General features: G+C 42.4%; 1 pseudogene; it reads right to left on the reverse strand.

The window, feature by feature from the left end:
- Positions 1-482: 482 nt before the first annotated feature.
- Positions 483-600, reverse strand: LOC148510685 (5S ribosomal RNA; annotated as a pseudogene).
- Positions 601-17,941: the final 17,341 nt, after the last annotated feature.

Genomic DNA, 17,941 nt, shown 5'->3' on the forward strand with positions numbered 1-17,941 from the left:
ATTGTATTCACTCTATACATAGATGTGTGTCACCAAGAAGACCTATAATACAATTGAGTCAGGCAGACTGTATCATTTAAAAAGGTATCAAAAAAGGTGCAAATATTGTATAATAAAAAGACAGGACTCTTTTCAAGAGGCCTGCAGAGTGCCCATAATGTAATATATTCAATAAACAAGATGAATTGTCCTATATCAGAGAGAACTGCTACATAGATAATCAATCATGTAGTACGCTGCACATTCTTCAGAGTGCTTATTTTTCTTGTGAATTATCCGGTTGTTGTAGGGTGAATTCTTTTAAAGACAACATAAATTTTTATCAAAGAGGATGACAAAGTCTTAGTCCCATAATAGTGACGAGGGGGATTATAAAAATATATCAATATCGAGGTTCAACAGTGAAGTAAATCAAGGGTCCCATACCAAAGCTCTAAAACCGTGGCCTAGAGGTTTATATCATTATTTTTATTCAACGATAAAGTCTACAGCACCTGATCTTCCCGGTAGGTCTCCCAATCCAGTACTGGTCAGGCTCACATTGTATAGCTTCCAAGATCAGACGAGATTGGGCATACTCAGTGTGAAATGGCTGTAGAAAAGAAACCTTGATCTAAAAAACCTTAGGCCTACAAGGTCGGCTTGGTGTTGGTCCCTTACTTCATATGAAAGGTGCTATCTCATAGCTATCGTTGAACCCCCGTGGGGATAATGTCTGTAATTCAAAAATCCAGAACATTTCTTTTTTAGAGAGTTTGTTCGAAAGATCCCCTCCTCTTTCTCCCAGGGTTATTTGTTCGATTGCTTTAAAAGTCATATCTTCAGTTTTTGATGCATGAATCTGCGTAAAATGTTTATAAACAGCATGTCCTTCTACCTTGTTTTTTATATTTCGTATATGTTCTTGAATTCTAAGTTTGAGAGGTCTTTTTGTCTTCCCTACATATTTAATGCCGCACGTACATTCCAATAAATAAATAATGGAAGTGGAATTACAGTTCATATGCTGTCTGATTTTAAACTCTTTAGAATCATTAACATTTTTAAAAATATTTGTGGATGCATAAATCTGCAGACATTACATCTGCCACATTTGTAGCAACCTGGATATTTAGCCAAAATACTTTGTTCCTGAATATCCCTTTGCAGCATGCTAGGGGCGAGTAGGTCTTTCAAATTCTTCGCTTTTTTAAAAACCATAGGTGGTTTATTTGGTAAAGACTCTTTCAATATTGGGTCCATCTGTAAGATGTGCCAGTGTCTGTTCAGTGCTTTTTTAATGCATGGTTCTTGTACGCTATACGTAGTTATGAAAGGAGTAAAGGTGTTCATCTGTTTTTCTTTTACTTTGTACTGAAGTAAACTGGAGCGCTCTAGACCCTGGACTTTGTTTGTAGCTGTTTCTAGAAGCTTTTCCGGATAGTATTTATCTCGAAATCGTGTTTTGTATGTCTGAAGTTGCTCATTGAATGTTTCTTCTTTCGTGCAATTCCTCTTAATGCGGTGAAATTGAGAATACGGAATGTTATTTTTCCAATTTTTTAAATGACCACTCTTGTAGTGTAAGTAGCTGTTTGAATCTACTTCTTTAATATAGTTTTCGGTGATAATTTCCTCATTTTCACCAATCAACCTTAGATCTAAAAACTCTATAGACGATTTACTGACATTAGATGTAAACCTCAGGTTCATGTCATTGTTAGATATATAGACCAAAAAAGATTTCAATTCTTCTTCTGATCCACTCCAAATTATTAAAATGTCATCTATATATCTTTTATAGAGTTTAATATAACTTAAAAATGGGTTGTTAAAATAGATAAAACAATTTTCCCAACTTCCCATAAAAAGGTTTGCAAAACTTGGAGCGAAGATGGTACCCATAGCTGTACTGCATATCTATTTGTAAAAGCTGTCTAAAAATTTAAAATAGTTGTGAGTTAAAATGAACAGCATAAGATCACATAGGAAGTCCTTTTGAATCTGAGGTATTGATTCATCTTCATCTAAGAATTGTCTGCAGGCCTGAATTCCCTTAGAGTGTATAATACAAGTGTATAACGACTGAACGTCTATTGTAACCCACATATAACTTTCATTCCATTTAATGTATTTGAGGGTTTGTAGGCCATGTGTGGTGTCTTTCAGAAAGGATTGAAGGTTTATTACATATTTTTTCAAGAATATATCTATGTATTCAGAGACATGTGATGTGAGGGAATCAATTCCAGCTATAATTGGTCTTCCTGGTGGTTTGGTTAATGATTTATGTATTTTCGGTAGAAAATAAAAAATGGGGGTAGTTGGACTGGTTTGCATCAAGTTTTGGAATTCACTTTTATCGATGATGTTCCTGTGTAATCCATCCACTAGAATGGATCTCAACTCTTCTATGTATGGAATAATGGGGTTACCATCTAGAAGTATGTATGACTCTTCATCTCCTAGTAGTCTGTTTGCTTCTGCCAGATAGTACATGCGATCCATTATCACCAGTCCACCCCCTTTATCAGCTGGTTTTATAACTATGTCTCTGTTTTCTTGTAACTTTTTCAGGGCTTCCTTCTCATCATTTTTCAAGTTGTTCTTACTGGTAGACTGTAAGTCCGTCTCACATATGTCCTTTTTTACTAAGTCAGAAAAAATGTTGATATAGCTGCCCTTTGACTCAATGGGATAGTATTTTGAGTTCGGTTTCAATCCAGATTTTGAGTTCTTTCTCTCATAATTTGAAGTAATGGCATTGTCCTTTTTCAGGAAATGTCTTCTAAGTGTAAGATTTCTAATAAACTTGTTGAGATCTATATATGTTTCGAATCTGTTCATCTTATTTGTGGGTGCAAAATTTAGTCCTTTCTTCAACCGTGAAATTTCTGATGGGGTGAGGATAGTTTGAGAAAGATTAAAGATGCCTTGAGCCTTATCATCATTTATTGTATGTTTCTTCTTTTGTAGTTTCTTCCTTCCATTCCCTCGCACTCCTCTTCTTTTGCTATTCCTCTTTTCATAGGAGAGGCTAGTTTTGTAGTCTCTTTGAAGAAGGTTCATCTGGGATGTTGTGTTCTGGGATTCACCTCCGGGGATAAAAAATCTGTATCACTGTCAGACTCAAATCTCTGAAGTGCAGAATATCTGTTCTGTATATTCAGAGGTTTAGGTTGTAATGGTCTATAAGCAGCTTTGTATCCATTTTTCACATATTGTGTTCTAGGTTTTCTTTTCCAATTGCGCTCATCTCTTCATTGTATTGGTGTATAGTGTATAGGTTTCTTAAATCTACTCCAGTTTTTAATTCTGTTTGATTCATAGTCTTGTTTGTCCCTTGCAAACTTTTTTTCTTTGCCCCACATGACAACTTCCTTTATTTTTTCCAATTTTTTAACAAGACCTTTCTCATTAATGTTGTTCTCATAAAGAGGAGGGGATATTTCGAACAAACTCTCTAAAAAAGAAATGTTCTGGATTTTTGAATTACAGACATTATCCCCATGGGGGTTCAACGATAGCTATGAGATAGCACCTTTCATATGAAGTAAGGGACCAACACCAAGCCGACCTTGTAGGCCTAAGGTTTTTTAGATCAAGGTTTCTTTTCTACAGCCGTTTCACACAATCTCGTCTGATCTTGGAAGCTATACAATGTGAGCCTGACCAGTACTGGATTGGGAGACCTACCGGGAAGATCAGGTGCTGTAGACTTTATCCTTGAATAAAAATAATGATATAAACCTCTAGGCCACGGTTTTAGAGCTTTGGTATGGGACCCTTGATTTACTTCACTGTTGAACCTCGATATTGATATATTTTTATAATCCCCCTCATCACTATTATAGGACTAAAGACTTTGTCATCCTCTTTGATAAAAATTTATGCTGTCTTTAAAAGAATTCACCCTACAACAACCGGATAATTCACAAGAAAAATAAGCTCTCTGAAGAATGTGCAGCGTACTACATGATTGATTATCTATGTAGCAGTTCTCTCTGATATAGGACAATTCATCTTGTTTATTGAATATATTACATTATGGGCTCTCTGCAGGCCTCTTGAAAAGAGTCCTTTCTTTTTATTATACAATATTTGCACCTTTTTTGATACCTTTTTAAATGATACAGTCTGCCTGACTCAATTGTATTATAGGTCTTCTTGGTGACACACATCTATGTATAGAGTGAATACAATACATGTGTATACATGCACCTCTATACATATGTCCACCTATATTTAATATTTGGTAGTTATTTAAATTTTACAATATGTTTATTATTTATCATATATTACTTATTATTTATCATTTTTTATATCATTTTGTAGGTATTTATTCATTTGTATTTTTTATTTTCTTTGATTCATGGCCATCTGTGTGCTTTTTATTTAGGAGTGTTCTCTACACATGTTCTAATATGTATTTATATTATAGTGTTATAGAGTAGCTTTTTTTTTTTTTTGATTATGCGTAATTTTTGGTTTCTATTTCTAGGCGTTGGCTTCCTGTGTATGTCACTAGAAAGATCTGGCAATATTAAGAGATTTTAGTTCTTTCTCTTATATCTCGTTATTTTACAGCTAATCGCTATAAGTAAAAGACCTATTAAAGACTCCAAAAACATGGCTGACGTAAACACGTGAGGGTTAAGATCTGGATGACGCTATGCGTTCCACACCTTTGATCCCTGAGACAGGAAGTAAAGGCCAGCGGATTGTAATGAGAACACGCGGATATACACTGATGATCCTCAACACCACCTGATCACGTAGAAGGATGACGCGGATCACCGGAAGTGGGGCAGAATATGCCGATTACAAAGAATATTCCAAACAGGAAGTGGGGCATAACAAGTGAAAAATTAAGATTCGGGACTTATGTTTCTCGTAGATTCACTTGATTTATTACATTCTACTTTAGCCTCCCCGCTCCATATAGAGGAGTTTACATATTAGATACACTTCTACATTACTATGGTCATTTTTTGCCTAATTATAATGCCGATCTTAGAAACCGGAAGTGACGTCACAGGAAATGTGATCACGATCTCAACCACATGCAGCTTATTGTTTTTCACTGTTTTCGGGTATAAATATAGCCATATCCAGCTGCTTATCCCTATTCCCTTGAAGAAGTCTGCTGTTGACGAAATGCGTTGGGAACCTGCACGCCACCTGACCATATCCTCCATATATATGAAATAAGATAAGCCTTACATATTTTTTTCAAACATTGTATTTACCTCTATTTTTTATACTTTGTATTTTTTTATTTTTTTTTATACAGTCTTTTTACCAGTGTCATTTATGTGTTCCCCTTCATGTTTTTATGTTGGTTGTTCCTATTAAATTTGTATATTTATAATTACTTTCTTATGGTCTAGATCTACTTTACGATTTTAATACTTCACTAGGTTATTTATTTATTTATTTAGTGACGTTTGCACATTTTCTGCACTTCAAAGCACTTTAAGGTGCTCTGATCTAATCACACTGTTCTCACATCATTTTGAAAGTCACTGACCATGACTTAGACTGATTAGGTTGAGCTGACACCCCATCTGTTTTGGGGGAACAGGCTTTGTATTATTTATATATTTATTTATTTATATTGAAGGTACATCACATACCACTGATGCTGTAAAACCTTATAGACACACATATATATATGTATATACATGTTACCCCTTTTTCCTCTCTAAAAGGACACCAGGTTACTACCTCCCATGTGTAGCGTGTACCCACCCTCATGTTATCAGTGCCTCTACCCAAGTATCAGTAGTAAATAATGGGCCTACTTGTGAAAACCTACCAGAATATTATAAGGGTACAGGCTCTGATCTGGTCCTGGTTCTGCAAATACAGGGGAAAAAATGCTTAGGGTTCCCCTGTAAATTCCAGAACCAGCACTATACTGTTTTTAGTGTGGGGGGGGGTAATGCCACAGCCAGGGGAGCTCTTTCACCAGGTCCCCAAGCCAATGCATTGCCCTTGACCACAAGTCAGCCCAGGCTGGGGATCATTGAGGACCCCCCCAATGAAGTGGTCCCCTCTACAGAGCACCCTAGGCCTAGGTTAATGGCCCAGGCTATTTCCGGCACCCCTGGCCGGTGGGTGCCGGGTTGATTATGTAGTGTAGTGTGATTGATAGTAGTAAAAATATTGTTTTTGCTATGAAACAAGAGGTCTCAGCAAGCCTCCCCGCATGCTGGTACTTGGGGAACCACAACCACAGCATGGATTTCTACTGGACAAGGGGATATGATGGTTTCAGGGATACATAAGTGAGATAGTGAATGTGAATGTCTATGTGCATGTATGTTTTAATAAAGTTTTACTTGCGTTAATTTAAATATTTATTTTTCTTTGGAACTACAGGTACCAGCATGCCTGTAGTGCCCTGCTTGCTTGTATCTCCTAATACCATCAAGAGGGGCAGGCTTGCTGGCAACTGTAGTTCTCCTGCAAAAGCCAATATTATTTAATCTTTCTTTGCACTACACTATACACTATCAACCCATCACCCACCACTACAGGGGGCCTGGGATATCCCCAGGCTATCAGCCTAGGCCTGGGGTGCTCTGGTGAGGGGGACCCCTTTATTGGGGGGTCCCCACCTCCCCAGGGATCCCCAGACTGTGCTGACTAGCAGTCAGAGGTAATGCTTTGGCTGGGAGACCCGGTGAAAGCGCTCCACTGGCAGTGACATTACTCCTCCACTAGAAAGGGTCCAGTGTTGGATAAGGTTAATACAGGGGACCACTAAACTTTTTGTCACCTGTATTTCCAAAACCAGGACAACCTCAGCTGAGCCCAGTGATGGTTGCAGTAAATACAGGGGACCCCTACGTCTTTAGTCCCTGCATTTTGGCAACCAGGACTGGCTCTGAAAAGCCATTGTTGGATGTGCTAAATAAAGTGGACCCTTATGTAGTTTGTCCCTTGTATTTTCACAACCAGGACCGACTGTGAAAATCCCGGGGCTGGTTGTGCTTTAGGGATGGGGGGGACACGCCATTTTTTTTAAACAAATTTTCACTTGTTTTCTTAATATTTTTAACACATGTGCATGGACTGATCTCACTGATCCATCCATGCATCTGTATCTTATTGATTTTTTTCTCAGATGCATGCCGCACAGATTGCACTGATCCATGCCTGCATCTCTGAATATTTTTTTTACACAGATGCCTGCATCATGGATATCACTGATCCATGCTTGCAGTCAGCTATCTTTACATTTTGCACTATAGTTCTTATGTCAAAATGTGCTGTTTAAGCACCATATCATGTTCTGGAGTGCCGGGGAGAGCTCAAGGAAAATCGTTCATAATATTGCATCGTGAGCACATCGTTCCATGTGTAGAGGCCTTAAGAAGCAGATCAGGGCTGGGGCCATCAGCACCAGTGAGCCCCTCTGTCCCCTGCTGCTGCCTCTGTCCACTGCCCTGCTGCCAGGGGTGCCGAGAGGGGGAGGGAGCGGGTACTAATTACCCAGGCCCAGGCTTGCTGGAGGGGCCAAGCGGGGCACCGGGCCTGGCACCGTTCCCCCCACTTGCATCACAGCAGCCCAGCACACACTGCTGTGCACTGGAAGAGTGCTCCTAAGAAGCAAGCAACAGCCTGTGGGGGGAGTGATCAAGCTGATTGTACCCCCCACTGGTTATGCGCCAGGCTGAGGGAGCTCACAGTGCCCACCTTGCCAACGCACAGCACTGCTACACAATGCTGCAAAACTTTTTTTTTTACCAAAATGGGAGAACACACAAAAGTAGGGATTGGGGAAGACAGATTGATGCAGAAAGGGGTAAAGACAGAGTGGTGCAGGTGGGGGGGAGACAGAGTGACAAAGTTGGGGGGGACAGAGTGATGCAGATGGAGTAAGAAAAAGTGGCATAGATGAGGGGAAGACAAAGCAGGGGACAAGGTAGTGGTGCAGATGGAAGGAAACAGAGTGGCACGGATGCAGGTAGACAGGGCCATTCAGATCGGGAAAGACAGATTGGTGTGAATGAGGGAATACTGACTAGCTAAATTGGGAGACCACATGGCAGGAGGGATTGGGGAATATATAGCAGCATGGAGGCATATAGGGTAAAAACGTGTACAAGCATAGATAGAGTATGATAGTTTAGCAATTATGGAGCTGAATGTGTATTTTCAATGAGATGTATATATGGAGTGAGAAGGATGTTGCAACCCAGTGGGATTGTTGTGCTGACCAAATGGGAGGATTGTGGGCACTGAGTGGAATGCGTGTGCCACATAATTGCTCAAACCTCAGTCGCATAGACTGCATGTGTGTATTCCAATGAGCACACAATTTTGTGAATTAGCAGCTCCTCCATTTTGTGAGTGACTAGCAGTAGTAGCTGTAATTTGTTACATATAATATATTTTCCAATGAGATAAATGAATAACATTAGATACCACTAAGTTACCTCTTGAATTCCCTCTTGCATTATACCTTCCAAGTTAATTTATCCAGATGACAGTGAAACTAATACCATCCAAAGGACAAATATGGCCCCCAGAAGAGGCAAATGGCTGCTGTAACATCGGTGTACCCCATTATTCTCTGCACCCTAGTCTTCCTTTCCCTTCAGTCTGTATTTACATGTTATCCCTGCTTCTATGCAGAAGGCAACGGTAAAGTTTAATTCCTCCCCCAGCACTTTCCTCCAATAGGTAGAAGGTTATATCTTCAATTGACAGTGAGGTCTTGGTTATGATATTCTCTCCCTGTGAATACTTTATGTTAATAAATATATAACTGTTTGCAATAACAGAGCTACCTGCACATAAATTAATCCTAGTGTAGGTATATACTCTTTAAGTCTTCTGCAGCTTGCGTGGTCCCTTCTTCAGTGTTCACTACCTCCAGGTTTCTAGGCACCTTTGCTGTCCCTCCTACGCTGACAGTGAGGCATATCAAGAAGACTATGACCTGTGGTCTCGACCATTCCCTGTGCAGCAATCTCTTTGGCTTAAGACCCTGGACAGGTCCAGGACATGTAGATCTGTGACTCTTCTGGCTGCCCATAGCTACACTGCTGCCTCTGACTCACCTCATCACATGGAAAATAGATATTGAACCAGAAGAAGCACTGATAAAGTGACATGAGTTTGCAGAGAATCACCAAAGTGTGTGACACATCTAGTGGGAACATAGAATAAATTACCTAAAGGATGTCCATAAACTAGTCCTTCAGTCTGATAGATAGATACATATACCAATAGTGGCTAATATAGATACACAGAATATGTAACAAATGACCTCTTCATGCCTCCTTATAAATTCTAGTGGTGGGTTTCTGTATGAGAAATGCTTTCCAGCTCCTGTTCACTCAAATGCAGTATGGTAGCCAGGACAAAGGAGGGCACATAGAAGATAAAACAATAATAGTGCAGATTCCTTTTTCAAATAGCACAATTTAATCACAGATAACACTTACAGGATAAAAACCAATGAAAGCATGTATGCGTCGCCATCATCATGCAAACTGGCTGGATGGTATTCCTTTCAGCCAGTTTGTACGGATAAAGAGAAATTGCACAGAAAAGGATATCTGTGAACAACAGATTAATGAAGTAGTGGACAGACTTCATGCAAAGGGTTACTCTAACCATGTGGTACAAAAAGCTAAAGAAAGGGTTGATCAGGTAGAGCGGAATGAGTTGTTAAAAATTCAACCAAAGAAGGTACCTAATGATAATGATACAGAAACCCACCACTAGAATTTATAAGGAGGCATGAAGAGGTCGTTTGTTACATATTCTGTGTATCTATATTAGCTACTATTGGTGTATGTATCTATCAGACTGAAGGACTAGTTTATGGACTTCCTTTAGGTAATTTATTGTATGTTCCCACTAGATGTGTCACACACTTTGGTGATTCTCTGCAAACTCATGTCACTTTATTAGCGCTTCTTCTGGTTCAATATCTATTTTCCTTGTATTGACTTTGAAGTATTTGGGTGTGTACTTTGGCCCTGATTCAGAGCCGGACGCTTTGACCAGACAGCTGCTTCTGAGTCTTACTGCGCACTCTTCCAAGCTTACTTGTTATTTTATATCACCTCATAACATCCATGCTCCATTCCAGAAATGCAGCCTCTCAGCTGCTGGGGGATGTGCCGCAACTCCACCTCCATAGATGGCCTGGCATGTCCCCTTTCCACCGACACAGCTCCACAGCTGTGCTGATTGTCGGCAGAAACTTTTCCACCATCCCTGCCTGGTACTCAACTGCCACTGCCATGTTGGCTGCTGGGACCTGCGCCATGATGCCTCCACTGCCTGTCAGTGGTAAGTCTTAAGGGGCTACACCTCAAAAGCTTTTGGATGTACCAAGCTGAAATTTGGCAATGACGGGTAGAACAGTCGCTCAGTGCTGCATGCCAAATTTCAGGGCAAATGAAATAGAAAATGAGGATTTGGGAGTAATCTAAAGTTCCAACAGTCAGTTTTTTCGGACATTTTTAATTAGGACCACTTTTCTGCTCTAGTCTATGGGGGATTTTTGGGAAGGCATAACTCAGTGTAGGGGGCGAATTTAGAAATTGGGGTTTGTTAAATTAGGTAGCTCTTGTTCCAGAGTAGGGCCTTTTGGGGTTCAGATAATTGAGAAAGTTACAGTTTTTAAACTATTAGCCCACAAATGCCCCATTAGAGAGATAGATAATGTCAACTTGCTGTGCAATGCCAGTTGGTGGAATGTCAGTTGGTGGCCTCCTGCAGGGGGTGTACAGCTTTTTAGCCCACATCCCATTTTTATTAGGTGAACTGGAGCAGAATTACATAAATTTTTGTGATACAGTGGGGCAGGGGGGTGTTTTGGAATTGGTGTGGGCACATTTTGACAGTAATGAACCCTTGCACCGCTCACATTAATGAGTTTAATCCACTGGTTGGAGTGATGCCAGAGGAGTCTGATACAGCATGTGATCATGACATCACTAATTTAATCAGAGGAGGAAGGTCAGCAGAAAATTAAAAATTGCTTTATTTTAAGGACATAGTTGTGCCCTTTATATTAAGGCTGAATCGAATAAATGGAATTCTATCATAGGGAACTCCTGAGATGGGGCATGGTGTTTGAGGGGCTACATCTCCAAAGCTATTAGATGTACTGAGCAGAAATTTGGCATGGACGGGCAGAGCCGGTGCAAAGTTTCTTGGCACCCTAGGCATTCTTCAGCCTTATGCCCCCACCCCACTCCTGCCCCCACCCTTGATAGCTACACAAGCCCTTATGCAGTGCCCCCAGTAGTGGTCCCCCCTATGCAGTGCCCCCAGTAGTGCCAGCAGTAGTGTTCTGCCCTATGCAGTGCCCCCAATAGTGGTCCCCCCATGCAGTGCCCCTTATACAGTGCCCCCAGTAGTAGTCCCCCACCTATGCAGTGTCCCTTATATAGTGACCCCAGTAGTAACCCTCCCTATGCAGTGCTCCCAGTAGTGGTCCCCCCAATGCAGTGCTCCCTGTAGTAGTCTCCCCCCAGCAGTGCCCCAGTAGTAATCCCCTGAGTAGCAGCCCTCCCTATGCAGTTCCCCCAGTAGTGGTCCCACCAGTGCAGTGCATACAGTAGCAGTGCCCCTAGTAGTAGGCCCCCCCAGCAGTGCCCCCAGAAGTAATCCCCCCTATGTAGTGTCCCCAGTAGTAGTCCCCCAAGCAATGCCCCTAGTAGCAGTCTGCCCCAACAGTGCCCCCAGTAGCAGCCCCCCAACAGTACCCCTAGTAGTAATCCCCCTCTATGCAGTGCCCCCAGTAGTACCCCCAGCAGTGCTCCTAGTAGTCCCCCAGCAGTGCCCCTAGTAGTACCCCTATCAGTGCCCCTAGTAGTACCCCCATCAGTGCCCCTAGTAGTACCCCCATCAGTGTCCCTAATAGTACCCCCATCAGTGTCCCCAACAGTACCCCTAGTAGTACCCCATCAGTGCCCCTAGTAGTGCCTCCAACAGTGCCCCTAGTAGTACCCCCACAGTGCCCCTAGTAGTACCTGTATCAATGCCCCTAGTAGTACCCCAGCAGTAGTCCATCCCACCTCCCCACCAGACACACACACACATGAAAAAAAAAAAACCCTCCACTTAACTTAATCCCCAATATTGCATGCTCCACCATCCGGTGTCCTCCCAGGCTGGTCCGCTGTGCATGATGGGAGAGACGTCATGACGTCTCTCCCATCAGCCACTGCGGGAGTCAGAAGCCCGGCTCCGGCAGTGGGCGCAGCAGCTGATGAGAGTCTGTATGACTCTCATGGCTGCTAAAACAAACACACAGCTGCCGGCGCTGGCGGCTGTGTGTTTGTTCCTAGTAGTGTAGTGCAGACGGCCTAAGTTTAATTAGTGGTAGCGCCGACCCTGTGGACGGGTAGAACTGAGGTTTGTTTTGTTAGGTAGCTCTTGTTCTAGTGTAGGGCCTTTTCTGGTTCAGGTAATTGAGAAAGTTACAGTTTTCTTTACAATTGACCAAAATATGCCCCTTTTTAAAGATAGGGAAGTTCAACTTTCACAGTAGGTGGCCTCCTGCATGGCGTGTACAGTGGCTTCACTTGGGTGAACAAAAATGGCTGCCTTTTAGCCCACATCCCATTTTATTAGGTGTATAGTGTATATTTTAGATGTATATGGTTTATATAAGTATACAGTATATAGTGTATGTATTGGTGTAGGCTACAAGATATATATATATATATATATATATATTTATATATATATATATATATATATATATATATATATACATAAACAGTACAAGACCCAGCAGCAGAGTGCTGTCACACTGACTTACCCCTGCACAGGAGGACACACTGGGTCAGTAAGAGGAGACTAGCCCGGATCATGTCTCCGGGCAGAGGGCAAGGAGAAATGACCATAACTACACCTCCAGGGCTTCGATAACAATGGGCTGCACCGATGAGGCACAGCAGCAGGGGATAGCAGAAAGCAGGCAATAAAGTGACAACAAAAAGAGGTGGCTGCACATCTTACAACTTCTATCCTTCACACTGAAACTCCTGCTGCCTCTGTGTGTGATACCGATCCCTGGAGTGATACCACTGTACTGAGTCACCTGTGTCTGCCCATGGAGAACATGTTCCTGTTTGGCTGTGAGTGGCAGTGAGCTCTCCCTCCCTGGTGCACATTTCTGTTGCCATCTACCAGATATTTCACACAGCTAGACAGCTGTACAGTACATCAGCCAGGGGACCCTCCTGCACTTCCTGGAGACCATGCATCCCACTAAAGAGCAGCCTTCAGGACTGGGAGGGAAAATATGGCGTTCTATGTGTCACAAGCAGCCATGCTGCCAATGCTGTGTGGGGTGAATGCCAGACAAGCGTTCACTCTTCCTTCCTCCTATTAGGATCTGTGGTTAGCAGCATATTGTGTGCAGTTCCAGTCTTGGTTGCTGCTAAACCTCTGCACTAATTACTGCCTGTAAGTGTACACTATCAGGTGCACACTGATTGATTCTCCTTTCAAAGCCCAGGTGCTCAATAATCTGTCATTAGGGAGACTTGCTCTGGTTGGGCCCTGTTTCTGTTAAATTCCAGCCAGCCCTTCAATTCATGCTGGTGATAGAGTTTCTTGTACTTCTGGTTGTTCCAGTCACCTGTTTTCCAACTGTGTTTATCTACTGCCGTTTATCCCATCCAGGTGGTGCAGTCTGCATTCCACCTGCTCATGCTGCTTGTGTCATCTAGGCGGCAGGGTGAGCTTCCTTCCTCCACCTTAAGCACCAGACGGTGTCCGACGCCAGTGTTAACCCGGCGACATTGGCCGCAACTCAGACTCCTCAGTGTGCAATCCAGCACACCGTCACCAGTGTCATCACGGCGGCACTGGTAGCAACTCAGCATCATCCTGCCAAGTCGTTCTGCCATCAAGGCAACAACTAGCCCAGAGGCTGCTACCGGCCCAAAGATAACATCTCCACTCATAGGCCGACAGGCCTCAACCAGCCCAAAGGCTGCATCAGTACTTTTAGACCCTCAGAGCTGAACCACCCAGAGGCTGCTACTGGCCCAAAGGCCACATCACAACTTATAGGCCCACAGGCCTCAACCAGCCCAGAGGCTTCTACTGGCCCATAGGCCGCACCACAGCTTACCGGCCCTCAGGCCTCAATCAGCCCAGAAGCTGCGACAAGCCCCAAAGGCCACATCACAATTATACAGCCACATTTTGCGAAGATACTCCAGCCCTAAAGGCTGTGCAGGACTTTTCCCCAGTAGTGGCTCTGAGCCCTTAACATTATTACCGGACAAAAATAAATTATATATCCGCAGGGTTTGTGATCTTTTCCATCATGGAACCCAGTCAGAATCAGGCTCAGATCCTGGCTAGCCAGATCCAGATTTTGACACTAAAAGTGCAGGAACTGTCTCTCCGAGTGGAGGAAACCCATGATGCCACTGTATCCACTATAGTGGAGCCTAAACTGAACCTTCCTGACCGGTTCTCCAGAAACTGGAAAGAGTTTTTAAATTTCAAAGATAGCTGCAATCTTTATTTCAAACTCCTACCCAGGTCCTCGGGTTCAGAGATGCAGCAAGTAGGCATTGTCATTTCCCTGCTTCAAGGTGACCCACAAACTTGGGCCTTTTGACTGTGGATGCTTTCTTCAAAGCACTAGGACTACTCTATGATGACTCAGATAAGGCAGCTTTGGCAGAGGCAAGCCTCAGATCCCTTAAACAGGAGAGTAGAGCTGCAGAAGATTACTGCACAGGGTTTCACAAATGGGCTGTAGATTCTGGGTGGAACAATCTGGCTTTTCGTAGTCAGTTCTGGTGGGGCTTGTCAGATGAAATCAAGGATATCCTGGTCCAATATCCAGCCCCAAGTTCTCTGGACGATCTCATGAGCCTGGCCATTCATGTTGATCAATGGCATTGGGAACATGGAGAAGTTACCTCCTCAAGCCCCTCGGTCCCCGTTATGGACTGCGCCAGGGCAAAGCTGGGCCACATGACATTTACCGCCGCAGCAAAGGCATAAGCCCAATGAATGTGTCCTGTGTTTCTCCTCAAGGGGAAGGCGAAATGCTCCCAGCTGCATGAACCCATGCAGCTGGGAGCATTTCGCCTTCCCCTTGAGGAGAAACACAGGACACATTCATTGGGCTTATGCCTTTACTGCGGCGGTAAATGTCATGTGGCCCAGCTTTGCCCTCTGAAGTTGGGAAAAGGAAAGGTCTAGATTCATCAAGGCCTTGCATCTGCCTCCCTGGAGAATTCTGCCCTGGTCCACGCAGTCATTCATCTGTCATACACACAGGTCTCCGTCCCAGCATTTATCGACAGTGGTGCAGCTGACAATTTTATGGATTTGTCTTTTTTCCAAACCCTGGGTCTGACTCCGCTGTCATTGTCCACACCTGTGTCAGTAATTGGATTGGAGAGACCCAGTCTTTTGAAAGTCCCAGTGCTTTATCGGACTCCTCATGTGCAGCAGTCAGTTGGGGCTCCCCATCGTGAGGAACTCTCTTTTCTGCTCTTGCAGTGTCTGCTGGCTCTGGTGGTTTTGGGGTTACCCTGGTTGAAGAAGCATAACCCTGTGATCCAGTGGCAGACTGGTGAATTTCTGGAATGGGATACGTCATGCTTCTCCCAATGTCTGTCTCGGCATATCCGGCTAGCTGCAGCTCCTGTGGTTGCTTCTTCTATTCCGGCTCCATACCGTGACCTAGCCAAAAGTTTTTTCAAAGAAAAAAGCCGATGTCCTGCCTCCTCACCATTACTTTGACTATGCCATTGATATGCTGCCAAGTGCCAGACTTCCCAATGGCCAATTATATGCCTTGTCCATACAGGAGGATAAAGCCATGCAGGACTATAATCAGTAGGCCCTGGAGAAAGGCTTCATTTGTCCATCTAAATCCCCAGTGGGAGCAGGATTTTTCTTTGTGAAGATAAAAGATGGATCCCTCAGACCCAGCATTGACTTCCGTGGATTAAATCAGATCACAGTCAAAAATGTGTATCCCTTACCGTTCATCTCCGTTATGTTTGACCAACTGTTAGAGGCTTCCATCTTTTCTAAAATAGATCTTAGAGACACATACAACCTCATTCACATCAGAAAAGGAGACGAGTGGAAGACGACATTCAACACGCATTCTGGACACTTTGAATACCTTGTCATGCCGTTTGGCCTCTCCAATGCCCCAGCCATCTTCCAAGATTTTATCAATGAGGTTCTAAGAGGTAATAAAAATTCCTGGGGTCTTTGGTAACAGTGTTTTTAATTTGTCATCTGCCATCAAATATCACAGGAATTATATATAAAAGAGCACCCACTATAAAGACAAAATTGGTTAAGAGTGACCTAACGAGAACAGGGAAAGAAAAAAGAGGTACATGGCTTGACGATAATGTTCCAGCATTTTATTATTGTGGATGATGCAATACATGTAAAAAAACTAAAATGCATACTACTAAACCTACACAACAAATTATTTCATATACAACAGGTAAAGAATTTAAAATAAGAGAGAAACTTACTTGTCATTCTAAAGGAATAATCTATCTCACTTCTTGTCCGTGTGGCTACCAGTATGTAGGTAAGACCATACGGAAATTATCTACACGTATCAGTGAACATCTTAATAATATTAAAAATATGAAAGAAAATCACAGCATTCCAAAGCACTTCAAGGAATATCATAACAGTGGTCCATCGCAAGTAAGATTTGTAGGACTTAAAAAATAAAAAGCCCATGGAGAGGAGGTGACCTTAATGATAGCCTACTCAAAGAAGAAACGAAAATGATTTTTGAATTGGGTACCCTGAAATCTAAGGGCCTTAATATTGATTTTGAACTTTTACTTTTTTTAAAAATTTAAAAATGTAAAATATTTTTTATAAACATCCATTTAACATATTTATTAGTAACATACCATTAGGCTTGCCATGACACTTTTAGTTTTCACGTCTTTTATCATGGTACATGCTTCAATGCACCCCTATAGAATCATTATTTATTATTCTATAGTATTTAGTAAATAGGTAGCCTTTGTTTGTTGTTTGTTTTTTGTTGTCCTAGTCATTTGTTCTTTATTTCCATTTGTAATGGCATATTTATTTTTGTGGTGCGTTATATGTAAAGGGTATCAACCCTTCTTCCACTTGACTGAAACCCTTGACAACGTCTTTCAATTATTCATCTTCATTTCCATTGAACTCTGATTAGACCAATGGAAGTCAGTTGGACAGCCACTGGCGGAAGTGACGTTAATATGTAGGTGGAATTATATTATGTTGGACGAAACACAATTAGCGCTGAAGTCTGGGTGTTTATTTGTAACCTAAACGCAGACAGAGACTGGCGGATGTGATGTCAATGATCGGACGGAAGTACGCTATACCGGACGGAAGAAGACAGCACTGTAGCTGGGTAGTAAAGTCAAGCCTCACACATACAGAAACTGGCGGAAGTGATGTCAGCAACCTGCCAGAAGTACACTGCACCTGACGGAACAGAACAACGCTGAAGCCTGGCGGAAGTACCCCACACGTGCAGCAAAGAGGGAGATTCGCTAAGGTATTTAAAGTGCGGAGGTTGTAGAGACTCGACATCCTGATGAAGCCTACTTGCTCGGTGAAACATGTTGGTTTTAGCGAGGTAAGTTTGGATAGGTGATCAAAATTTGTTTAATACAACACCTCAGCGCATCAAAAGTAAAGCTGCCAACAGTGGAGACACTAGGGTACCTTGAACCCCTAAACAAAAATAAGTGACAATAGTAATAACATGTGTGACCACCGTGTGGCGCTAAACTAAGCCAATCAATACGAAAAATGAAAAATGAATAGGCTACTTTCCTATCCTGTTCTCTCTTGGGACGATGTACCAGGGAGTTCCCAATATGTAAAAAGAGAGATAAGCACAATAGTGTAATATTGAAAATATCAGGTGAATTTATTAAAACACACAAACATATAA

The sequence above is a fragment of the Taudactylus pleione genome, unplaced genomic scaffold (genome assembly GCF_031769625.1).
Source record: "Taudactylus pleione unplaced genomic scaffold, aTauple2 ptg000313l, whole genome shotgun sequence".
Lineage (NCBI taxonomy): Eukaryota > Metazoa > Chordata > Amphibia > Anura > Myobatrachidae > Taudactylus > Taudactylus pleione.